Source organism: Candoia aspera, chromosome 5 (assembly GCF_035149785.1).
Source record: "Candoia aspera isolate rCanAsp1 chromosome 5, rCanAsp1.hap2, whole genome shotgun sequence".
Taxonomy (NCBI): domain Eukaryota; kingdom Metazoa; phylum Chordata; class Lepidosauria; order Squamata; family Boidae; genus Candoia; species Candoia aspera.
Window position 1 is genome coordinate 108,241,469 of NC_086157.1, and position 20,798 is coordinate 108,262,266.

Here is a 20,798-nt window from a genome sequence, read left to right on the forward strand (position 1 = left end):
CAAAGCTCAATCCAATAAGACTCTGGACACGAGAAAACTTTTCTCCATTTTATTTGGTACCAAGTGAAATGGGATTCCTCTCCCAAAAGACGAACCCTGAACTTCTCAAAAACCAAGCATTTTATACTTTTTCAAGAAGGAGTGGTTACAAGCAAAAAGCCATAACTGGATAATTTTTGCTGCAGCAGTCTCAGGTATCTCTCAGGTATGCATACATTTGTGATTTTTCCTAATATAGTCATATTTTCTACTTCCTAAGAATCACCTCCACCTTAAGGTGGGAAATTGTCATGAGTACTGATGGCGAGCAGGAGGGGGCCCCTATCCAGGGGGGAGAACGCACGCGTAGTACTGAGGAATTAAGCAGCCATTCAGAGAGACAGAGATCAGACCCGCCTTAACTTTCGGGGTTTATCTGTCTGGGTTTTCCCACGCTTCTTCAGTTTGTTAGGATTCTGTCTTATGTAGCAGTAATAAACACTAGAGACCTACTCCTCGTCTCAGCGTGATTTCTGACTGTTAGGACAGAAATTACCTAATGGAAGGCATGATTATTACCATCTGCCCGGTTACTTTCAGACAAGATATTTCTTATATGTGCATGCTTGCACTCTTTCCCAAAAACTACTGGCTTTGTTTCCATTTCAACCTTATTATCTTCTCAGTAACATGCTCTATTCAGCATTATCTTGAACTGTCAAACATAAATTAGCATTACCGTACCACTGTACCATCTTCTTTAGCAGACATCAAACAGGCCTCACAATTGCAACACTGGCTTTTCCAGTCACCGCCTTCACTTCCAGCTCTCAGCCTTGCCCAGACTCTCCAGTCCAGCCCAGCCTTTTTTCCAGAGATCAGCATTGCCTTGACTCTCCAGCCCAGTCCATCCTAGCCTCCAGAGCCAAGCCTCGTCTACAGGTTCCAGCCCAGTCTTGCCTAGCCTCCACGCTCCAGTCTGATCCTTCCTGCATGCCAGTCCACAGGACCTTGCCTTCCGTTCCCTCCTTGCCTTGCACTCTAGCCTCACCAAGTCTGACAGCTTCAATCAGTTAGCTGAATTCTGTCTTGTGGTTCTGCCTCAGTCTGACACCACAGCATTGCCTGTTCATCCATCATTGCCTGGGTGGTCTTGATTGGAATTGCTTGCTTATGTCAGTGACCGACCACTCAAGCTTTCACTCAATAACCACTCACAAGCAAATGCTTATAAATCTATTTAATGAAGCGAAGTGTCCAATACAAAACGAAAGTAGCGAATGGCATTAGCCCTGCAATCTAAAGTTTAAAATGAGCTTCTAATTCCCCCCCACTCCCCTCATAGGTATGCGCCCCTCCTCTCCCCGTGCCAGCAGATGGCTGTAATGGTTTCTTCTTCACTGACCCTGGGGCGAAGAGCATCTAGCCCAAACAAAGTTATTCACACTCCAGTCCGGCTCCCCCTCCCAACGGGCGACTCGCAGCCTGACACAGGTTGTTCTGAAGATGGATGCAAGTCCGATAAGGCGTTCTGGGAACAGCTGATCAGGGAGCAGGACAGCTTAATCATTCACAGACTTTACTGTTGTAAATAGTTGCTTTTAATAAAGAGTTTGATAATACTGCTGTCCAGCCGCCTCATAGTCTGAACAGGACATAAACTCTCAAGTCCTTTTTGACTTTGCAGGGCTCCCACCTGACTGTGGTTGTTAGTAGTTTGTCTTTGGCCCTCCTTGAACATTAATTCACCTTCTCTGAGGGTGTGTCACAAGCTGGTGCACATCTTCTCCAAGCTGTGAAGAGCAGCAGAGGCAATACAATGTCACAATTGCAGTCTTTGCTGTGCTGGATATTTTTAAATGTTGGCATTTTAGCATGTGATCTTTCCTCCAAGAGCAACCATGGCTTTGGATTGAGAACCACTTAAGTGCACCGCTGGAGACAATCCATGCCATAATTGCTTGAACTCTTCACGACAGCTCTTGTGTGTCTAAGAAGAAATAGAAAGAGCTGAAAGATAGGGTGGGGGAGAAGGGATGAAACTACCAATCACCACCCCCAAACCTTACCATATACACACTCCTCATTTTGCAGAACAAAGAAGAAACAAATTAATCCATTGGTTTTGGCAACCTTCAATACAAACCAGCCAATTATAGCAAAGCAGTCACTCAACAGCCCTGCTTTATCCAAAAGAAGAAAACAAGCTTTTGTTTGGCGTAAAAGACTCTCACGGGGGTCAGTGGTGGAGATGTGCAAAAAGAAAGAGAAAAGAGTCCAACTCACATAAACAGGGCATAAAGAGAGGTTGTAAGCAGGAGGCAGTGACAGGAATTCAGGACCTGGATTCAGTTTGCAATGCTTTAACAAGGACTGTAGTGTCCTGCCTGATTAAATTATAAAATACAACGACACCTATTATAGGTTATCATTGCTGGGAACCAATTCACTCTAGTGTTGCAGCTGGACATAGAAGGGTCAGATTCAAAGCTACCTGTGATAGTCAACAATAAAGCAGCAGTAAGAAAAATAACTGGGGACACAGAATTATCAATGAGCATTTCTTATGAGTGGTCAAACTTTGTCCTCTATAGTAGATTTGTGGCAATGTCGAACTACTGTAAGGCATCTGTGAAACAATATTGACATGCTTTCACATACTTCCCCAGAATTCCCTATGTTCTGCAGAAGTAAGTCTCAACCTGCATGTTGGATTGTTGCTACCAGAAAGTATGGCCCATGGTGAAAGTCTTCATTTTGCCTTAAAAGTGAGGAACAGGAGTTAAGAGCTCCAGGAAATGTAAAAAGAATGCTATAGATCCTCACCCACAGATTAGGAGTGGAGTGGAGACATACTAAAGACCAAGCTGAACTGGAAATTCCTCTGGTTACATCACTGAAGATGTGAAGGATTCCATGGACAGCTGCTTTTCATGCCTATTAATTTATATTCTATTATTTTTTTACTAAATATATTAAAGCAGTGTTTTTCAGCATGCTGGCTGGGGAATTCTGGGAGTTGAAGTTCACACATCTTAAAGTTGCCAAGGTTGAAAAACACAGCTTTAAAGGAAAAAAAAAACAAGAAAAGAAAAAGGAGACTGAAAAAGAATAAAAGACATAATGAATAAACAATATATTTATAAACAGCATGAAACTGAATAAAATTGAATACATTAGATTAAGAATTTTCAGTATAGTATTAGTTTGGTTTTCATAGCTAAACCTCTTTATATCATTTAAAAAACTACAGTTCATTATAAAATCAAATCAGTACATAGTAATGCTGATATAAAAATATATAAAATATCATACTGAAAAATATAATGATTTATTTTTATGTTTATGTTTATAATAACAAGAGGGACGCGGTGGCGCTGCGGGTTAAACCGCTGAGCTGCCGATCGGAAGGTCGGCAATTCGAAACTGCGCAGCGGGGTGAGCTCCCGTTGCTCGTCCCAGCTCCTGCTCACCTAGCAGTTCGAAAACATGCAAATGTGAGTAGATCAATAGGTACCGCTTCGGCGGGAAGGTAACGGCGTTCCGTGTCGTCATGCTGGCCACATGACCCAGAAGTGTCCTATGGACAACGCCGGCTCTAAGGCTTAGAAACGGAGATGAGCACCGCCCCCTAGAGTCGGACACGACTGGACTTTACGTCAAGGGAAACCTTTACCTTTACCTTTACTTATAATAACAATATAAAACAAAGCAAATTAGGAAGTTACAGTAATTTTTCTCTCGTTAGTAAAAGCTCTGTCCTTATTTAGCAGATCATGGGGATAGAAATATTGCAACTTTACCTTAAGAGAAACCGAATTTCAGATGTGGTACAAGTCTATATATGAAACTATGGTCCAGAAACGCTTTCCTTGTTGTGTTAAAGTCCGAGGCAATTTTGCTTTTCAAATGCAATGTTGTTTTATTTATCAGGGAGTACTCCATCGTTGATTTGCCATTCTTCTACAGAGAGAAATGTGCATACTTTCTACTGAAAAACATGACATATCCTTGCAGCAGTTACTGCATACAAGGGCAATTCCCTGTACATTTTGAGGATGTATGGCTTACTGACATTTAATAGAAAGTTGGCAGGTTAGAAAGGAAACTCAATTTTTAGAATTTTCTTTATTCTGTTATAAATCATTTTCAAAAGTGGTTGAGTTTTACAACATGGCCACCAAATATGGAAGAATGGTCCAACTTGACCATTACATTAATTTATACTCTTTAGGTACTCCGTTTGTGTTCCACACGTCTGACAGAGATGGAAACTGTTATGGCTGGAATGTAATGAGGGTTTATTTCCAGGACCCTTCCCCCTTACCTTGCAAACTTCAAAGAGACCAGGTTCAGTTTCCCACTTTGCGTAATCCTGCTAGACCCAAAGAACTGTTCCTGTCCCTAAACAACCCTACCCCCTTATCCTTTCTTTGCTGAGAAGAAAAAAGTATTGCTCACCATTAACAAAGGCCAAATGAAATTGACTAGAGGCAGTGATTGACTAAGGCAAGACTAATAAGGAAATGGCACAAAATAGGCACCTAATCCCATCAAGGTTTCTCCACTTGCTGACAAGAAATAGTGGCTATTTCCAGAGCTCTGCCACCTCGAAAAAGTATAGTGGTTCTTCACAATAAAACGCCTCTCCTTACACAATCAAACTTACCCAGTTTTCCCTACATGGTCTCAAGATCCTGACAGCAAATCGGAGCCCTAGGATGTCCCACCCCACAATTCAAAATCCTGATAAAAGATCTTCCTATCTATTATTCTCTGTTCCTCTTCCTTTGTAAGCTGGAACCTAACAATCATTGTTTCAATACAGGGTGATCTTCCTCCTCAGAGTTGTGCTCCATCTTTCACATCCACAACAACCCCAAAGCTGTTCTTGTTAATTAAAAAAAGAGAGAAAGGCCTGCCCCCATTTTCCCAAGGGATAGGGAATGGAGACAAAAAGGAAGAACATCAGATCTCTAAGGCTGAAACAGAATGTAAGCTATACATTGAAATCTATATCCTGCTGGAATTATTTTGATCTTCTTTTGATGAGGTGCTTGATTGAACATCAGCTGGTGGCCCTTTAGCCCTTCAATAACGGATGCAAGGAGGGTGCGCTGCCCTTCTACTCTCCTCCTTCTCTGTCTGATGGGAGGGGCCAAATGGGATCTCCACTTTGCCCTGATGAAGGAAGGAAGGAAGGAAGGAAGGAAGGAAGGAAGGAAGGAAGGAAGGAAGGAAGGAAGGAAGGAAGGAAGGTGCAGCCTTCGAGGAGTCTTTGATTCTCTGGCAGTTGAATGAGGCCCCAGTGTCTTGACTTCCACTCTTCAGTCTAATACAGAGTTGACTAATCAAATTCATCATTAAGCCCAACCACTGCGAAGGAGGCAGACTGGCACCACCTATGGTAATCACTCAGTATTATTTAATTAATCAACATGCCACCTAACACCTAACCCCCAACTCCATGATTGTAAGAGAATAGATAAAATGCACTCTACCCCTTGGCCACAGCTCAGCAGCAAAGTAGATGCTTTGCAGGTGGCAATTCCCTTTCAGAAGAGATCAGAACTGTGCAGATACATTACAGCCAGCTAAAAATATAGTCAAAAACATTGTTGTACTTAATCTTGATGTGCTAAATTTTATGAAACAATCATGTATTAATTTCAAAATCTTTTGTGGGCTCCAACAAGCAGCATGTTCTCTTCAAAATGCATTCAGCATAATAAGAAAGCTGGAGTGCACTTGCAAATAAATAATTTTGTTTAGTACTTTTACAGGCTCATCTTCTTGACTGGGTTTAACTCTTTCCTCACTGCTCTATGTATTGGCACGAAACATTTTGTTGCCTGCAACAGAGTTCTAATTGTACATTCAGATCACTTTCTGAGGTTCACAACAGGAAAGCATTCTGAACTGGAGTATCCTGGTTCCTGTTTCTGATCCTGGGTTCCTATACTACAAGAGTGAAAAAAAAATGACCTTACCTCCTATCTGTGTGTTGAAAAAAATTACAGGCCACATCAAATCCACAAGTGCCTTACAAACATTAGAAGAAGGAAACCTGCCCAGTTCTTATCTATCTGCTTCCCTTTCATTTCAGACAGGGAGCTCTGCAGGGGTTAAAAAAATCAAGATGGCAGCCACAACCATGTGATGGAAGCCCTACCCCTTTTAACGTGCATCATAATGCACATAGAAAGGGGTGGGGCTTCTATTGCATGGTTATGACAGCCATCTTCAATTTTTTGACTCCCTTGCCAAGGATGCACCTGATTTCAGAGGAAGAAGCAGGCTCCATGACTATTGCTAAATGTAACATTTCTGTAGTGTGGTCATTTTGTATCGTTTTTTAAACTTAGTTTCCCTGATCTCAATTTAACAATTTAGTTAGCAAAGCACCAAGTTGAATAAAAATGGTTTCAATTAACAAAGGGAATAGTTTGCCAACACCAAGTAAATAAACGATGATATATTATATTTGCAGGATCATGCAGCCATGCATCTTTAAGGATATCAGGAGAACATAAGGAAGAAGGCAATTATAGCTATTTTTCTCACCCACCTGAGAATCGTCATAACTCATTCATTGACCATGAAGTTATAAACTTACATTTGTAACAATAAAAGTTGGCTGTGTTTGCTAAATGTTGTTCTTGTTAGCTGGGATTGAGGAGAAGCTTGTTCCATTTGCATTGTGATGTTTTTAATGCAATCTGTGTTCCCTGAACCTATATACAAATCAGAACACAAAATATTTTTTATGCTCAAGGGACGTAGTTGGCAACTCAAACATATGTGCTGAAAAATGAGTATATTAGGGAAACATGCTTGCAAAAGTGTGTGTGAATATTCATAAAGAAGGGGTTTTTTTAAATACAAACTGATAAAGAAATAGGAATAAATCACTTCTGTAAAATTATTTGTGAAGAGAGAAGGCAGGCAGGTAAGAGGATCAATATGAATATTCATCACTCATAGACAATTCAGTTAATCTGTGTGTGTTCATATATTGGGCAATACCTACTGTAACTTTTTAAAAAAGAGAACATATATGGATGATTAACAACAGCAGGATACAGTCCACAGTTCTAAATCATCTTCTAGGCAAGATTCCTGCTGAAAAACTATGTTTTCAAGTATGGAAAGAGAAGTACATTTGTCAGATCAATGGATTTCTTTCTTTCCGTCTTTCTAATATCAAGCTCTTTACTGTGATTAAAGCTTGCATCATCCATCCGATTTGCACTCTTGTTAATTTCTACCCCATTGGTATATAGTTCAAAAGAACATGAGCATTCAGAAAAATGAATGAGTCTTCCAAACCTGAATATGTATGTGAAGTAACCTCTCACTAAAAAGGAGACATTATAAGTCAAGACCACACAAGAGAAACCAGCATTTGCATTCTGAGCACTGCATCTTCAGAAATTAGCTTTCTAATTCCTTCCTAAAATAACTAGGTGCCCAAGACAGATAATATAATACTTTCGTAGGAAGTTGGGTGAAAAAAAAAATAGAAACAGTGCAAAAATGGTCCAATATTCAGACAGTTTCACCCATGCCAAGTTATTGCTAATGCTTTATTGAATCCTGACCCAATAAGGATTCCAATAAAATTAGTACCAAGGAATATATTTAATTGTTCATAAAGAAACATTTTCTTCTGTCCTTTATAGCAGGGTTCCTCAATCTTGGCAACTCTAAGCTGTGCGGACTTCAACTCCCAGAATTCCCCAGCCAGCCATGCTGGCTGGGGAATTCCGGGAGTTGAAGTCCATGCAGCTTTATAGCCCTCTTCTTTCCAGCCACTAGGAAGGAAGGGAGGGAGGGAGGGAGGGAGTCAACTAGTTATAATTCTGCCATAAATCAACAGACAAAGAATATGTGTGAAGTAACTCCCTTTTTACCATTTTCAGAATGATCCCTCCAACCATATTACCAGCTTCACTGATCAATATATTTATCACTTATCCTTTCACCTTATCTAGATTTTAGGATTGTGGGCATCTTAAAAAAAAACAACAACAACTCTGTTCCATACATTATCTGGTTTGGAAATGAAAATCAGGACTTCTAATATTTCTGTAACTTTTTTTTTTTTACTTTAATATTCTGCCAAACACTTTCAGGAAGCGAGGAGGAGGCAGTTATGGTGGAGATTAAGAACCTTGATTTCTGTTCTGATAACAATGTTGGTGTAAAGGAGGTGGTCATTTTTAATCTTTAGAAGTATATTTCAAAAGATCTAGCATTCTGGAATGAAATGATTATGTTCAGTTTTTCTTCCAGAAGCGTCTTTTGTTTCTGTCCAAAACAAGGAGACTTGGAAGTCAGTTCAATCTTCTATTAACATGGCTCATTCTGCAGAAGCTCAGCAATTTGTTTTCTGGATCTCTAATTCCATTGGGGCATGTGGGAGATCTTGGTGCAAATCTTGGTAAATTGAGTTATTTCTTTAGATTATATATCTGGGAAGGCTTTTTTTCTCCTCTTCCTTTCCTCTGGCTGCCAGACAGGATGTATCCTATCATGTTTTTATCAACAAAATCTTGAATATCTTTACAAGTGATTTATGGTATACATTTTAGAAACTGAGATGAAAACTTTTTACAGATCAAATGTATATTTAGGGATAGAAGATATTTATTTTTCAAGGGCCTGCATCAAAGAGAATTATGCTTCACGAGTTTCACAGCTTTTCATATTTTAAGTGCTCACTGGCCAAATTAATCCACTATATTACATAGGAAACTCTTTTATCTGCAAGGAAGAAAATTAAACTATTTGTCATTTATTGGTGCTCTCAGCCTTCATCTCAGGAATGTAAAATTGGCAAATATGCCATCTTCCACAGAGTTTGGCAGATAACTAGAACGCTAGACTTTTTAAACATTCTGAGGAAACATAATGTTTCTGAACCTAAAGATGCTTGATGTTTACAGTTTTTTGCCTTAAAAAAAAATCTCAGGGCATTGTTTCCATTGGCCTGAATCTGAAGGATTTGAAGCAGCCTACAGTGGTGGATATTGTTTTCCCTAATTACCACTTAATTTTCACTTTTGCTTTTTCCAAACAAGTGTTAAAAATGAGAATGAAGATGCACTTAGGAGACAAATTATAACGCAGGCACATTTCTTAGCAGCACACAAAGCTTGTATTCAGATTAAAATAAAAAATGACAATTCAGCAATAGTTCCCTAAAATTTAATCAGCTTTATGGTAGAGGTTATTTACTTTTTTATTGGCTCTCTTGTTTTCTACTGCTTCCCGCTCCATCTCATTGCTCACGCAGCAATACACAAGTTTCTAAACATTAATAATTTTACTCTTGGGGATGTGGGGGGGGGGTCAAAACCAAAGATATCCTTAGGGATTTTTCCAGAATGGAGAGCAATTGACTTAGATACTATGATGGAATGTGAGGGTGACCTTGGAGAACAGAGGGAAGAGATGCTGCCTAGGGAACAATCAGATAAAAGGGGGAGGAGCCCACAACTGAGTAACGGACAGAGAAAGAAACTTAGAAAGGATCAGCCCTAACTTGGCAGGTGGTAAAAAGGGACAGTGGGAGATTTGTACTTTGACTTGCAAGATTCTGTTAATGTAGCCTTACAATAAAGTAGAATTAGTTCATCTAGTTGTGTTTCCTGTCTGGTTTACCTGGAAGGGCTGAAAGATACAACTGTTTGAGAACAGTTAAATTTGGGGACTGACCAGCAAGAGCACCTGGACATTCCAAACTATACTTCCATTATCTGCCAGTAAGGAAACCTAGTATCTGTCAGCACTTTGGGGTAAACCAGATCAGGAAACAAACTCAGTAGGAAGACTAGTTGTTGTTGTTTATTCGTTTAGTCGCTTCCGACTCTTCGTGACTTCATGGACCAGCCCACGCCAGAGCTTCCTGTCGGTCGTCAACACCCCCAGCTCCCCCAGGGACGAGTCCGTCACCTCTAGAATATCATCCATCCATCTTGCCCTTGGTCGGCCCCTCTTCCTTTTGCCTTCCACTCTCCCTAGCATCAGCATCTTCTCCAGGGTGTCCTGTCTTCTCATTATGTGGCCAAAGTATTTCAGTTTTGCCTTTAATATCATTCCCTCAAGTGAGCAGTCTGGCTTTATTTCCTGGAGGATGGACTGGTTGGATCTTCTTGCAGTCCAAGGCACTCTCAGAATTTTCCTCCAACACCACAGTTCAAAAGCATCGATCTTCCTTCGCTCAGCCTTCCTTATAGTCCAGCTCTCGCAGCCATATGTTACTACAGGGAACACCATTGCTTTAACTATGCGGGCCTTTGTTGTCAGTGTGATGTCTCTGCTCTTAACTATTTTATCAAGATTGGTCATTGCTCTTCTTCCAAGGATTAAGCGTCTTCTGATTTCCTGACTGCAGTCAGCATCTGCAGTAATCTTTGCACCTAGGAATACAAAGTCTTTCACTGCTTCTACATTTTCTCCCTCTATTTGCCAGTTATCAATCAAGCTGGTTGCCATAATCTTGGTTTTTTTGAGGTTTAGCTGCAAACCAGCTTTTGCACTTTCTTCTTTCACCTTCATCATAAGGCTCCTCAGTTCCTCTTCACTTTCAGCCATCAAAGTGGTATCATCTGCATATCTGAGATTGTTAATGTTTCTTCCAGAGATTTTAACTCCAGCCTTGGATTCCTCAAGGCCAGCTTGTCGCATGATGTGTTCTGCATACAAGTTGAATAGGTAGGGTGAGAGTATACAGCCCTGCCGTACTCCTTTCCCAATCTTAAACCAGTCTGTTGTTCCGTGGTCTGTTCTTACTGTTGCTACTTGGTCGTTATACAGATTCTTCAGGAGACATACAAGATGACTTGGTATCCCCATACCACTAAGAACTTGCCACAATTTGTTATGGTCCACACAGTCAAAGGCTTTAGAATAGTCAATAAAACAGAAATAGATGTTTTTCTGAAACTCCCTGGCTTTTTCCATTATCCAGCGGATATTGGCAATTTGGTCTCTAGTTCCTCTGCCTTTTCTAAACCCAGCTTGTACGTCTGGCAATTCTCGCTCCATGAACTGCTGAAGTCTACCTTGCAGGATCTTGAGCATTACCTTACTGGCATGTGAAATGAGTGCCACTGTTCGATAGTTTGAACATTCTTTAGTGTTTCCCTTTTTTGGTAAGGGGATATAAGTTGATTTTTTCCAGTCTGATGGCCATTCTTGTGTTTTCCAAATTTGCTGGCATATAGCATGCATTACCTTGACAGCATCATCTTGCAAGATTTTGAACAGTTCAGCTGGGATGCCGTCGTCTCCTGCTGCCTTGTTATTAGCAATGCTTCTTAAGGCCCACTCAACCTCACTCTTCAGGATGTCTGGCTCTAGCTCACCGACCACACTGTCAAAGCTATCCCCGATATTGTTATCCTTCCTATACAGGTTTTCTGTATATTCTTGCCACCTTTTCTTGATCTCTTCTTCTTCTGTTAGGTCCTTGCCATCTTTGTTTTTGATCATGCCCATTTTTGCCTGGAATTTACCTCCAATGTTTCTAATTTTCTGGAAGAGGTCTCTTGTCCTTCCTATTCTATTGTCTTCTTCCACTTCCGCGCATTGCTTGTTTAAAAACAATTCCTTATCTCTTCTGGCTAACCTCTCGAATTTTGCATTTAATTGGGCATATCTCCCCCTATCACTGTTGCCTTTTGCTTTCCTTCTTTCTTGGGCTACTTCTAGTGTCTCAGCAGACAGCCATTTTGCCTTCTTGGTTTTCTCTTTCTTTGGGATGTATTTTGTTGCCGCCTCCTGAACAATGCTGCCAACCTCTGTCCAGAGTTCTTCCGGGACCCTATCTACTAAGTCCAGTCCCTTAAATCTATTCTTCACCTCCACTGCATATTCCTTAGGAATATTAGTGAGCTCATATCTAGCTGATCTGTGGGTCTTCCCTAATCTCTTGAGTCTGATCCTAAATTGTGCAAGAAGAAGTTCGTGATCTGAACTACAGTCAGCTCCAGGCCTTGTTTTTACCGACTGTACAGATGTCCGCTACCTTTGGCTGCAAAGGATGTAATCAATCTGATTTCGGTGTTGTCCATCTGGTGAAGTCCATGTATAAAGCCGTCTCTTAGGTTGTTGGAAGAGAGTGTTTGTTATGCAGAGTGAATTGTCTTGGCAAAATTCTATCAGCCTGTGTCCTGCTTCGTTTTGTTCTCCCAGGCCATACTTACCTGTAATTCCAGGTGTCATTTGACTGCCCACCTTAGCATTCCAGTCTCCTGTGATGAAAATAACATCTCTTTTAGGCGTGTTGTCCAGGAGGTGCTGCAGATCCTCATAGAACCGCTCTACTTCAGCTTCTTCAGCATTTGTGGTTGGGGCGTATATTTGGATCACTGTGATGTTAGATGGCTTCATCTCTCATTCAGCCCATCCACCATTACTGCAAACAATGAAACAGCCATCACCAACCAAAGAACTATCATGGATGGAGAACCAACTAAGAGAGATCTCCTTGCCTAACCTTGAGGGGGAAAAAAACCCCTCTTCACCTCTTCCTTTCCCATGTTGATGCTTCTCGCCATGAGCTGTATCCTATTAATTTTTTTTCAAGCTTCTTCTTGATTTTTTCTGTCAACACGTAGCTGGCACTAGCTTTATGCTTCCCCTGTAGGTATCTACCTGCTCTTGTCTCCTTCTTTTCCAGTTCTTTCACCAATGGAGTCACAGTGAGAGAGTGTCAAGCTTCTTGGCCAAATGGAAGTTATATGTATGTATTTGTTTGCTTGTTTGTTTGAATTTATTAGCTGCCCAATCCCAATGGTCTCTGGGCGGCACACAAAACTGTAAAATCCATAAAAACAGACACAACATTAAACCAAACAGTCCAGACTAAAACAATGTTTATAAACAACACAAATGAAACAAAACAGGGGCTCCAGAAATACTATAATACATTGATACATCAACCCCAGGCCTGGACCAAAGCCAGGTTTTAAGACCTTTCCAGAATCCTAGGAGAGAAGGCACAGATGATCACTGACAGCTCAATATTGGCTCAATCTAGATGCTTGAGGGGTTATTTTTAAAAAAATATAAAGGCAATCTTTTCACTTCCTGCAGGTGCCTGAGGGTCACAATCTAAAGATAACAAATGATTTTTAGGAAAAAAAATGAGTCCAAGTAAAGTAGACGTGACACAAGAAACATAAATCCATAAATCAAATAAATGTTTCAGGAATGTTACTTTTTTCAGGTGGCCACTTGCTCAGTGTTTACTTGTAAAATGTCTGCAAAGAAAATTGGTTTGGACAGACCATCAGGCTGCATCTTGTAATCTAGAGTTTTACCCAGAATGCCTGATGAATCTTCATTAAAAAAAAAAAGCAATTGAAGCTTTAAGTGGACAGTGCAAGTATAAAGACAAGAATGACCCTTCCAGATGCATGAATTATTCCATCTGTGTTTAAACTGGTGGCAAATGGCCTTTCAAAATTCCCTCCAACTTTGTGGGCAGAAGAAATGGATGCCCTTAATGGACATTACAAAAATTGAATCATTGACACGTTCATCTAAAGCCAAAACATCCTGGAGTGTTTCAGAGTTTGACATGTTGGTATAAAGATAGGATACTCTGAGCAAAATAGAGAATTAGAATGCTGACATCCTCAATTCTGAGAAGAGCTATCTAAAAATCCCACCAGAACAGGTACTCTCATTTTGCACGCTGAGCTGGCATACACTATCAAATGCTTCATTATTCTATTATTCTAACATTTGACCTTCTTGTGCTCTTTGGCTCAGTGATCCATGGTTCCTAAGCTTTTGCAGTGAGAGATCGGAAAAGGGATTCCCGAGACAGATAATCTCCTAAACGGTGAATTGCACAGACTCCTCTCTTATCTGACCTGAGGCCCTGGGCGAACAGAGACCGTAATTTTACTCTAGTAAAGTATATCTGTACCTTGCAGGGATTCTTCTCTGTGTCTGAAATCAACAATGTCAAAGGTGAAGTAGGCCTGTAATATTTTCATATATGAATCTGAAGATGGCACATCGGTAGAAATAAAATAAAAATGCCATCCAAGCTATTGACCTTCAGCCCTAACCTTATTTTTTTATATTTATTTTATTTTTACACATGCCACCCTTCAGAATCATGCTTTACTAGGCTGGCTTAGAATACTTGGCACAAGACAGGTTGGGAGTATTGGGAGACAAAAGGTTTCAGGGACACAGGGGTCTGTAAGTTGTGTTGTTTTGTTGTTGCGTTGCTAGAAAGTGAGGCATAAAACACTTTAAACTGGTGTTTTCTCAACCTTGGCAACTTGAGGTGTGTGGACTTCAACTCCCAGAATTCCCCAGCCAGCCATGCTTAAAGTTGCCAGGTTTGAAAAACACTGGTATCAAGTAAAATAACATTAGTAAATATTAGAATATTTTGGCAGTGCTGGGTTTAGAAGAATATGCAGTGGAAAATGGTGCAGTTCAGAAAGATTAATAAGATCTTATATCTGATTGGAAGGTCTTATGCCTGACTGATCCCTTATTCTGTGGAATCAATATATCAATTGGGTTTAGCAGAGCTTTGGGGCAATGTTTCTCAAACTTCAAAATTCTGGGAGTTGAAGTCCACACATTGTAAAGTTGCCAAAGTTGAGAAACACTGCTTTAGAACAATGGGATATGAACAGAGAACTTCTTTGCAACTGTTTAATGCAGCTGTATTTTTCCCCCCAGAACACTCAGCTGCCCTCTGCAGCTGCAGCCACAATCTTGGGGGAAAAAATGCATTGAGTTTAAAAAGTTGAAGCACTTTTTGAACCATAAATGCGGCACATTCCTTATATTACTAAGGGTGACTTTGCATGTCCATACACAAGCAGATTCCGTGACCAGATTATAACAACGGAGCTTCCTATGGGCACTTTTCCATAGTGGGAGTTTTATGCTGGCTGAAAAAAAAAAATAGTGGCAATGTCAATGACATATAAAAATGGTGTACAAGCCACCTTGGCAGTTTGTTCTAAAAACTCATTTCAAACAATTCAGGGCCATAAACAGAGTGAAGATTATTGTTGTTGTTGTTGTTATAATTCCCTCACCAGAATCCAGCTGTATAAAGAACGACAGAATTGCTGCTACGTAAACAACCATCTCGCTAGAACTGGGATATAAATATTAATTAGAGATGAAAATAAGGCAGCATCTAAACTGTTTCTATTAATTCCTTGGCTAGGATCCAGTTTACCCACAGCTGATTGGACTTTCTTCCCTATTTAAATTCTCTGAACAAGCTGTCTGTAGGCTGAAAAAGGAATTTGGAAATGAGCAAAAATTCCTCAGCTGTACAATTTTTATTTCCTTGGTGAAATGAGAAGGAATTTCTGAATGGATGTCCAACAGCCCAGCGCTTGTAGAGTTTCCATTTCTGCCCCAGAACTCCAGTTTCCATCTAATGTTTCCATTGGGAAAGCTCAATGTTTATACTACCAATTAAAATGCAACCTTGCTTTGGATGCAACGGAGAAGATGCCTTTCACAGTTTTGCAGATGGGTTTGATAAGATAGTTCCTCCTGACTTTTCTATAGCCCTATTCTTACAATTATTTATGTGTTAAATTTATGGGATTTATCTTTATGGGGAGAATCTAAGTGGTTTACAGAGGAGGAGCAGGAGGAGGAGGAGGAGGAGGAGGAGGAGGAGGAGGAGGAGGAGGAGGAGGAGGAGGAGACTTATTACTTTTCAATAATAAAGTGTTAAGACATTAACCAATAGAATCATGCTAGTTCCCCACTAATCCCCAAATGCCCTCCATTAAAACCAGGGATTTACTAACTTTCTGAAGGCTATAAAAGTGGGACCATGCCCCGCCTCAAAAGAACAGGTTCTTCTATCAGAGGGCAGCTTCCACAGAGAATGCCCACCACCAGGCTCCCTTCCACCACATCTCCTGGTATGTTGATCCCCTCAACAAGTGTTCCCTTGCTGTCCAGGTTAGACAGACAGTAACTGTCTGGGGATAGGATGAGGCACAAATGACCAGGCTCAAGTTATCCAACTTCAGACACATTTTGCGAAGACCCAGCTCTTTGGGGAAGGCTGTAGTGCTGGGAAAGGTGGAAGGAAAGCGAAGAAGAGGATCACCAGCAGCAAGGTGGATGGGCTCCATTACAGTTGCTATAAGTGCACTGTTGAAAGAGCTGAAGGACCAGGTTAGGGACAGATTGTCATGGAGAAAATCTATTTATGTGTTTCACTAAGAGCTGAGCCCAACTTGATGACATATAATTAATCAAAAACTACCCGGGGAAGGTTGTATCTTAGGTACCTAAGTCTAGTAAAAGGAAATGTCAGTGCTTCAAAGTAGGCCAGGTCAAGAAACAGACACCACATGAATTACTGGAAGTCTCCTTTATTGATATGGGTTATAATAACAGAATCTTGAAAGCCAGACTCAGTCTCTCGTTTCCTCCTTCTTATACCCAAGAGAGAGAAGGCAGGGTAATCTCGAGTCTCTTCCTCACTCCTTCCTGTCTTTCTGGGCTAAGAGCATGTTTTCCTAAAGCTGCTGCATATTTTCTTCAAGGCTATCTCTGTACTCCTCTACACAAAGGGATGTCTGACATGGTAGCTTTAATGCATAGGTTCTCCACAAGGATAATCAGATGGTAAAATCTCCTTTGAGTCAGTCTTTACTTTTGATGACTTTATGGACACCTCCATACAGTTTCTCTGCAACAGTACAAAGGTATTTTCCATTGTCTTCTTCCAGGATTTTTTTTACTCTGCCTAGATTAGCCTTCAGCCTTGAGATTCCCTGGTGATCTCAATCTAAATACTAACCATACCTTATCATGCTTAGCTTCCAAGTGCTTCAACTATTAAGGCTCAAAAAGGTTAATCTTAATTTGTAAAAAAGCATATGTTACCCCATCTGTAAGACCCCATCTGTAAGAGAGTTCCATCTGGCAGGGTCCAGGAAGTGCACCTTCTCTGCAGTGGCACCCACCCTTTAGAACATTCTTCCCCCAGAGATAAGGCAGATTGCATCTCTTGCGGCTTTTCATAAACAGCTAAAAACCTGGCTTTGCTACCTCGCTTGGGGCGGGAGGGGGAGTAATCACTCCTGGAGATGGTTAGCGCCCTAAATGGCCTCTTAGATATATGTGAGCAATTTTCCAACTAGCCTCGTCATCTGGATTTCATATTGTATTTATTTGCATATTATATTTGTATTTATATTGTTATGGTATTTTAATGTTTTATTCTGGTTGTAAACCACCCAGAGTCCTCCCTTTGGGGGGAGATGGGTGGTGGCAAAATTTGATAAATAGACAAATAAATAAATAAATAAATAAATAAATAAATAAATAAATAAATAAATAAATAGATAGAATCTTCACATTTACTTGCATTTAAACTTCCATTAAAATATGGCCAGCAATTAAAATGGACCCACCATCGATAGAGGAGTTAGCATATGGGTGGCTACTAGATTTGATGGCTGAATGCTACCTTCAGAGTGTGGATGGCTGGTTTAAATACCAGCTGATAGGCAGCAACAGTGACAGAAGGCTATGCCTATGTGTGAGTTTCTTCAATGCATTTGGTAGGCAACATGGAATACTGGGCACAGTTTTACTTTAAAGATGCTATTCGTTTGAAATGGAAGTCTAGCTGGACTGCACTAGTGTCAGGTATCCCATCCTACCTCATTTCATTTGGACCCTGCAGGCATATTTTGAAATTAAAAGCTCAGTGATTTGTTTGGAAGTATGCCACCCACCTTAAAGTGGTTGTGCAACCAGGAGGATGGTAGAACAGAGAAAGCATCCTCACCAGCCCACAAGAGTTTTATTGTAAAAACTGATGTGCCCTTTGCAGACCAGCCTAGTGGCTGACAAATTGGATAGCTGAGCCATTGCCTCCCCCTCTCCATTGGCCCCCTGCAAAGGATTATTTGCTTAACTAAAAGGTCAGGGAGGGAATGATCACCGTAGAAGATGCGGCTTGGAGAGCAACGTGTCAGTGGGGTGAGCAGCTTGCTGTGCCCTGTCGCATCCAACCCATGACCTCTTCTCAACTCTGCACTCCCTCTGGAGCTGAGACTTTGCACAAATGCAAGTGGGGGGTCAGTGGCATTTTCTGTGCCACTGAATTGGGCCAACCTTTGGCTTTGGGGTTCATTTACTGATGTTAATGAAGGAATGTATAACGTGTGAGGTTAGAAATCCATGGAAGAATGAAAGCGAGGGAAATTAGATGCTTCCCTGTTTGGATGGATGGGTGGATGGACATGTGAGTGAGTGTGTGTGTGTGTGTTGCTCTGCCTATACATCATTTTCTCTGAGGGCTGTTTAAATTTTCTCTTAGTGATCAAGTAACTCCCATGTAGAGATTTATATCCCCCTCCTTGCTCTTTCTATGCTACGGAAATGCTTCTTGGCTTGACATTTCATGCTGCTGAGCCCAGTAGATGGGTATTATTAAGGTGCCTTTTCTTCTTCACCTGAAAAACCTAGGATGCATCATGAATTTAGGGGCAAGCCAATTATTTCTGCCCCATTATTTCTGCCAAGTTTCCCCCCTCCCTGTTTTCTGCAACATCCTGCCATGCAAAAAAACATGGATGGCCACTGAATGTCTTAATCTCTTTGCTTTTAGGCAATCTGGGTGTCAATTAGATAAGCCTGAAGGATTCCTGAATGCTCTTCTCTACTCCGTGCCTTCTCCCTGCTACATTACTTTGTTACGTGCAAGGAATATTAACTTCTCCTATATGTTCTGGCTTGGAGAAAGGATACAGATGCAAGTGGTTCCATTTGCAGTTGGATACAGTACAACCCAGCCTTGAGCCTAGACATTAGGGTATAGTTGCAGTGTGTAGTGTTGATTTCATGACACCCTTTTGGGTCCCCCAAGTTCTGCAGGGTCTTCTAAAGAGAAAGTGTGTGCAAATGGTGCAGAAGAAGAATGACTTGCATTACACAGTCAAAAAAAGAAAGAAAATTGGATGCTGTACTTTGAGTATTCACTGGGCATTTTAAAATGCAGAAGAACTTTAAAAAGCATCTCCTATGAGTGTTTCTCATTCTCTTGTTTGGCATTTCCTTCACAATGTTCAGAAGCAGTGTTATCAAGTTTTGGCTGAGATACATAGGCCTTCATTTTTTCAGTAAAAGAAAATGATATGTAAGCGTTCTTTTAGGCTTCACAGACGAACAAACAAACTAAAACTAGTCTCCTTAACCTCTTCCAGGAGTCCCAGCCCGCCTTGCTTTAGTAATGTCACCCTTCAGCTCCCCAAAATAAATAAAAATTGAGGAATGTCCTCCTGGTTACCCAAAATCACCTGGGCCTTGTGTAACTTGATGGATGGAGAACCTGTCTTTCTTTTTCTTTTTCTTTTTCTTTTTCTTTTTCTTTCTTTTTTTGGTAGGCATAGATTTTATCTGCTGGGGAATTTCTGATGATCCTTGTGGTGTCATGTATGAAAACCTTGCCACCTTACTTGGCTGAATACAGTTTGAGAGGAGGCATCTGACACCTCTTACTCTGTAGCTAAAGTTGAAACTTTGCTCTGCCTCAAGAAAGCTGAAACTCTTTTCCAGCTGCTTTTCTGCCTATGACAACGTGACGCTTTGGAGGCAAACATATGCCTGAACCTGGTCATGTGATATTTCTTTAGGTGAAATGAGGCACTGACCAGAATTTTATGATATTCTATTTTCAGAGAATATGGAATGTAATGTTGGAAGGGACCTTCCAACATTTAGTCTGATCTCCTACCCACAGGAATCCACTACTGCACTATAGCACCCTTAATAGATGACCATCTAGCCTCCATTAAGCACTTCCAGCAAAGGAAAGTCCACCACCTCTTGAGGCAGTCTGGTCTTACCACTGAGAAATTTTCATGATGTTCAACCTAAATCTTCTTCCATATAATTTATACACCTTGGCTTTTGTCTTGTCATCTGGAACTGTCAGGCCACCAGGCAGACTAGACCAGGAAACCAACTCCACAGGAAGGCTAAAACTAGTTTCAATGAAATTGGATATAATAACAGAATCTTGCAAGTCTGGTTGAGCTGTGCCTCCTCCTCGTCCTTCTTAGAGTTCAGTGACTTAGGGAAGCATCTGCCTGATCTGCTTCTGAATGTTATCTGGACATTCTGGGCTTTAAAAATGCTTCAGCCTTTTTTGCCTAGGTAACTGTTCCTGCATATTATCTTCTTTACTTTCTACAGGAACAATCTGCTTCCCCTTCTACGTGATAGCCCTTAAAGACAGCTCTCCTTCTCCCTCAGTCTTGTCTTCTCCAAGCTAAGCATACCCAATGCCTCCAACATTCCTCATTTTCAGACTCCTTACCATCTCAGCTTCTCTCCTCTAGGCGTGCTCCACTTTGCCAATCCCCTTGCACAATGCTGTTTCCAGAACTGAATGCAATCTGTACTAGGTGCAGTCTCAGCAACAGACAATAAAGAAGAACAATAACATGTAACTGAATTGCTCATATTACCCTTCACTGGCATCCATTTTAAAGTATTACATTAAGGTCTATTCATAGTCTAGATCCATATGTTATTGAAAGAAATTTCTAAACATAATCGCCTACTTAGATGGATAGTCCCACCAAGAAAATTATATGAAAGGTATAATATTGCAGAAATTTGATTCTCACATAAGATAAGAACTTTAGGTGTAATTCTGCAATTACAGCCTACTACTTTCAGTGACTGGGAAACTAATCTTACTGTGAAGTTCCTTTTTCTATTATAAAAGGAGAGTGTCAGAGCTGGATTTAGGCATAAATTAAGCAAGCTACAGC